This window comes from Triticum urartu, chromosome 3 (assembly GCF_003073215.2).
Source record: "Triticum urartu cultivar G1812 chromosome 3, Tu2.1, whole genome shotgun sequence".
In the NCBI taxonomy this organism is placed as follows: Eukaryota; Viridiplantae; Streptophyta; class Magnoliopsida; order Poales; family Poaceae; genus Triticum; species Triticum urartu.
Window position 1 is genome coordinate 148,592,299 of NC_053024.1, and position 5,818 is coordinate 148,598,116.

Consider the following 5,818-nt stretch of genomic DNA (forward strand, 5'->3'; position numbering starts at 1 on the left):
CGAAAGAAGTGAGTGGGAGGAAAGTAGAACTTGATAAGGTAATTGTACCTTATCCCGAATTGGGAAGTAGTTCATCACAGAAATCAGTTCTTGTGATTTCTATGCCAATTAGTGAGGAAGCTAAATGATGATGATCATGAAACTTCAGATCAAGTTACTACCGAACCTTGTAGGACAACCAGAGTATGGTCCGCACCAGAGTGGTACGGTAATCCTTTCTGGAAGTCATGTTACTAGACCATGACAAACCTACGAACTATGAGGAAGCGATGATGAGCCCAGATTCCGTGAAATGGCTTAAGGCCATGAAATCTGAGATGGGATCCATGTATAAAGAAGAAAATATGGACTTTGATTGACTTGCCGAATGATTGGCAATCCATAGAAAATAAATGGATCTTCAAGAGGAATACAGACACTGATAGTAGTGTTACTATCTATAAAGCTCGAATTGTCGAAATGTTTTTTCGACAAGTTCAAGGTGTTGACTATGATGAGATTTTCTCACTCATATCGATGCTTAAAAGTCTGTCCGGATCATGTTAGCAGTTGCCGCATTTTATGAAATCTGGCAAATGGATGTCGAAACTGCATTCCTTATTGGATTTCTTAAAGAAGAGTTGTATATGATGCAACCAGAAGGTTTTGTCGATCCTAAAGGTGCTAACAAAGTGAGCAAGCTCCAGCGATCCATCTATGGACTGGTGCAAGCATCTCAGAGTTGGAATATATGCTTTGATAAAGTGATCAAAGCATATGGTTTTATATAGACTTGCGGTGAAGCCTGTATTTACAAGAAAGTGAGTGGGAGCACTACATCATTTCTGATAAGTATATGTGAATGACATATTGTTGATCGGAAATAATGTAGAATTTTCTGGAAAGCATAAAGGAGTGTTTGAAAGGAGTTTTTCAAAGAAATACCTCGGTGAAGCTACTCACATATTGAGCATCAAGATCTATAGAGATAGATCAAGACGCTTGATATATTTTCAATGAGTACATACCTTGACAAGTTTTTGAAGTAGTTCAAAATGGAACAGTCAAAGAAGGAGTTCTTGCCTGTGTTGTGAGGTGCACTACAAAAAAAATACACTTCCGTGATGATACGTGTTTGTCACAGTAGGTCGCGTTTTTTGTCATGCATGTACATCCATGACGATTTTATGACAGAATCAAGATAGTCATACATGTGCTGTCGTAGAAGTGTTCCATGACATTACAAAAATTATCATCACGGAAGTGTCCACTTCCATGACAATAAATCGCGCGTCACAGAAGTGCTTTCGTCAAGGGTGACCGACACGTGGCATCCACCGTAATGGAACACCGTTAAGCTATCGGGTCGGATTTTGGATCCGATAATCCGTTAACAGCCCTGACCAATGGGAAATTTCCACGTGTAAAATTCTGATTGGCCGAAGGGAACACCTGTCAGCTCGTCAGTGGGCCAGATGTCGCCCATCCATTGGAGGAGACATGCCTATGATACGTCGACACGTGGCTAGGCCCAACAAAGGCCCATATAGGTTAAAAAGGCCGGCCCAGTCAAAGGCCCGTAGAACTTAATCAGGTACTAGTGGGCCAGCCCAATAAAGGACTTCTTAATAAAGGCCCATTTACGGCCCGAAGCCATATTTGGCCCGTTAATTGTTCGCCCAATATTTGGGCCCATTTGCGGCCCGAAGCCAGATCTGGCCCGTTAATTGTTCGCCGAATATTTGGGCCCAACTACAGCCAAGTGACTTTCGGCCTGTTAGAGGCCTGATGTAGACATGGGCCCATTTCAGCCCGGTGTGACTTTCGGCGTGGGAATTGCCCGTGCTGCCCATGGGCCATATATGGTCCGACGGGACATCGGGCCCACTAACGGCCCGTGCTAAAGGTGGCAACAGTTAAGCCCAACGTGACTTTGGGCCTGTTAAAGGCCTGTCGCGTAATTCGGCCCGTTGATGCCTGTGCTAAGCTTTCGGCCTCTTAAAGGCCCATGATATCAGTGGGCCAACTAAGGCCCGAGATATGTTTTGGCCTGGTAACGGCCCATGAGCTAATTGGGCCCAAAACAGCTAGTTCTACATTTCGGCCTACTGAAGGCCCGTCGACGACTAGTGAAAATTGAGGCCCAACATGCATTTTGGCCTGCTAAAGGCCTGTGGTTTCATCTCGGCCGTAACAGGCCAGTACAATATTCAGCCTGTTAATGGCCCAACGCTACCTAGGCCAAACTAAGCGCTGGGTCGACAAAAGGCCTAACTAAAATATAGGCCGGTGTAAGTTTGGGCCTGGCGCAATGTGTGAACGCCCCAATCATTCGGGCCCAAGAAAGACGCAGGCCGGCCCAATCGTGGCCCGCTAAAAACCTGGCCCGTTAGAATCAAATGTTTCGGTCCGGTCGACTACATCTGATTATTTTTTCAGATAGCGAATGATGGCAGTAACTAGAAGGAATTAAGAACAAACATACTCTATACAATAAAGAAATTACAACATAGTAACTAAGAATAAACCTACACTATACAATAAAGGATTTAAGGTATATTGCTTCCGCTGGGCATCGAAGTTCGCCACAAGTGATCATAAAGCGCAACGAAGAAGCAGATTACAAAAACTAGGCACCATTGCAGCGTAACAAAATAATACTAAACTGAGACCACTTCCAAGACAGTTCAAGAAAGGTTAGCCTTGTGGGGGAACTGCTGCGCAAGCTACTGAGCAAGGCTGTGAGACTGGCCTAACATGTCGGTCATAGCTTCTAGGTGTAGCTGTTTAGCGATGAGGTTCTCATTGGTGTTCTCCGCAATCTTTCTTAGAGATAGGACTTCAAGTCGAAGTTGAGTTGCAGAATGCCTTTCTGCTAGAACTTGGGACTGAAGAAGTCGAACTGATTCAGACAACGAATTCTGTGAGCTTGTCTGATTGTTAGTCTCAAGTAACTTGAAACTGCATCAAGACAAGACTTTGGGGTTGTCTCGATATCTTCAAGATGTTTTGCCTTCTTTGCTGCAATATATGTTGGGTTTGTCTCACAGCCTTCAGCAGACTTGTGCATGCCATCAGGCATATCAGCCTGAAACAAAGCAGAGAGATGACAGGTTTTGCACGTGTATAAACAAAGATGATAACTATTCTGTCAATTCTATCCAATTTCAAATTAGAAAATAAAGAGTAAGTTCAAATTATCAATAGCATAATTTGGCATTATTCATAATGCGGGGAGCTTCACCACACTACTGGATTATCATGTCAACATAACAAGCATAGATGAAGGGCAAAGAAAATCATTGTATCTATTTTGGATAATGTGCATGGCATGTTGTTCATATCATCAACCACATCAGTAAGATAAACACAGGAGATGACAAGGTGCACACATGGGCTGCTTCACCACACACTGGAGTATAGATCCACAAAAACAAGCATACATATAGGTAGTATTAAGTAATGTGCATGGTATGAATAAGGAATTTGGTTTTACAAGTAAAACTTAGAACTTACGGTTCTTACGAACATGCATTTTGGTAGAAACAGCAAACTAAACAGCAGTAAACAATAGGGAGTATGAGCAAATTAAACAGCAGTTGAGGATAAAGGCTTTAGAAGGACTGACTTACATTAACAGTTAACACTGGCTTTATAATGCCCTTCTCCATGTCAAGGGAAGGATAACTCAAGAATTTTAGCACAGAATATTCTTCATAAGCATTGCATGTACTCTACATTTTGTAGAGAGTAATTATAGATATGATAATACTGGAAGGGATAGAGGATAATGAAGATAAGATGCAAATTGATGCTACATAATCAACTACCAATCCCTGGAAGTACAAGCGTTACAGGACAAAATGTACTGGCAAGAGCAATGAGCTACACTTCTGCACTGGCATTGTCTGTGTATTCTACTTATTGGTAAGATTAAATATAGATTTGGTATTTTTTAGTAAATGGTGGGCGATGGAGATAAGATGCAGAATGCTACAAAATGAACCAATCCCTCTTCCCATAATACAAGAGTGTTTTGAACACCGGTGTACTGTACAAAACACTCTTATATTATGGGACGGAGGGAGTAGCTGTTAATGTAAGTACAGTGATAGACCACGTTTAGTCCTTACAAGAGGACTGCAGAGCTAAACCTCTTCAAAATCATTGGGTTGATTCTAAATTTATGTAAGAGTCCATATGGATCTTATAATGTCCACCAAATGGACGATTATGAGGCTAACATGTGCAGTGATGCTACATAATCAAACAGCTATGAAAGTACGTATGGTCATACAGGGCAAGAGGTACTCACAAGAGCAATGAAGTGTGCAGTATAGTGCGAGATTCAGTGGTCCCTTGAGAACGAATGTTCTTCTGCTAACAGTTTTCGTACAAGTGAGACATTAAGGCAAATGCATAAATAGTTCAAATTGTGATGTGATATCATAGACAGTACCTTACGCTGCAGCAGAGACCAATGTGTAATAGGATTATTCCAGTCACCGTCAGATAAATGTAGCACCGGAGACTTTACAGAAATTTCGTTCAGAGGCTTGCCATCGAAGTGCGCTTGCCTCAGGTAGGAACGATACTTCTTCAACGAGTGCTTGAAAAGTGCAACCAACCCTTGCTCGTCATCACAATCCAGTTTGCTCCTCGCCTATTTAAAAGAATGAAATCTTGTGTCTTCTGTCAGCAGAAACATATGGAGTAATGACCATGAATAACATTAGTACATTATCTACGCGTAAGTTGCGGAGGAAGACTGGAAATTGCTCTGTGTCTGCGATATAATCTTTCCATGAAGGAAAGATGCGCAGAAAGTTCCTGACAACAACATAAGCTTCGTCTTCTGAACTGGGAAGAAATGGAACAGGGGTCCTATTTGCTGCAATTGGGGCTCTCTCTGGTTCGAAAAGGGATTTGGCAACTAGATTTGGTGTACTCTTTGCTGGAATGGGGGGTTTTGCGTCGTACAGCTGGTGCTATGTCAACTGGCATAATCATACTGTTTGCTGCAGTTGGGGTCTGCTGAGTTGGGGCATCAGAAATGACCATTGTAGTAGGGCTAGAGTCTGCTAGAGTTGGGGTATTTTGTGGGTCATGTGATATTGCAACTACACCTAATGGGCTATTTGATTTATCAGGTGCCACTACCTTTTCCAAATACCTTGCTTGTGCTCCTCCATGATCAGCAATCGACCTCTTCCTTTTGAACGTCTAATACACAAGAACATCATTTGAATGGATAAATATGGTATGATGACAGATGGAATATGTACTGAAAATGGATTGGCAGGGCATATTCACATACACGATGTGTAAACTAAGCTAATGGCAGTTCAAAAAACTAGAAGCAATGCAAAGCATCAGTTGCAATATATGTGCGAGCAATGTAACCTTGGAAAGTTAGAGCAAGTACCTTGATGGGTGAATAAGATAGGGCATATTCCTCTGACTCCTCAACTAGGGAGATACATTGACTTAGGTCTCCCTCTAGCTCAGAATCACTGTTAGGATCATATTCTAAGCATGAATCTGTAGGTGGAGAGCGTTTGCATTGCATTGCATCCAGACTTGATTTCAGTCCCTTAATGCCAAGTTTGACAGCCATGGCATTGTTCTGCTTTATTCTTTTCATGCGCGCAAGCTCATAATCATTATGATGCTGTTCAGAATCTGAGATTCATGCAAACATAAAAAGTAGTAAGATTATCTATGGAATGCATTGCGGATTCAACTCGGAGAGTGTCTCCCTATAAACCCCTGCATATGCAAAGTTCACCGCCCCAACCGTGCTGACCAGACCACACACAGAAATACAAACCCCTTATGT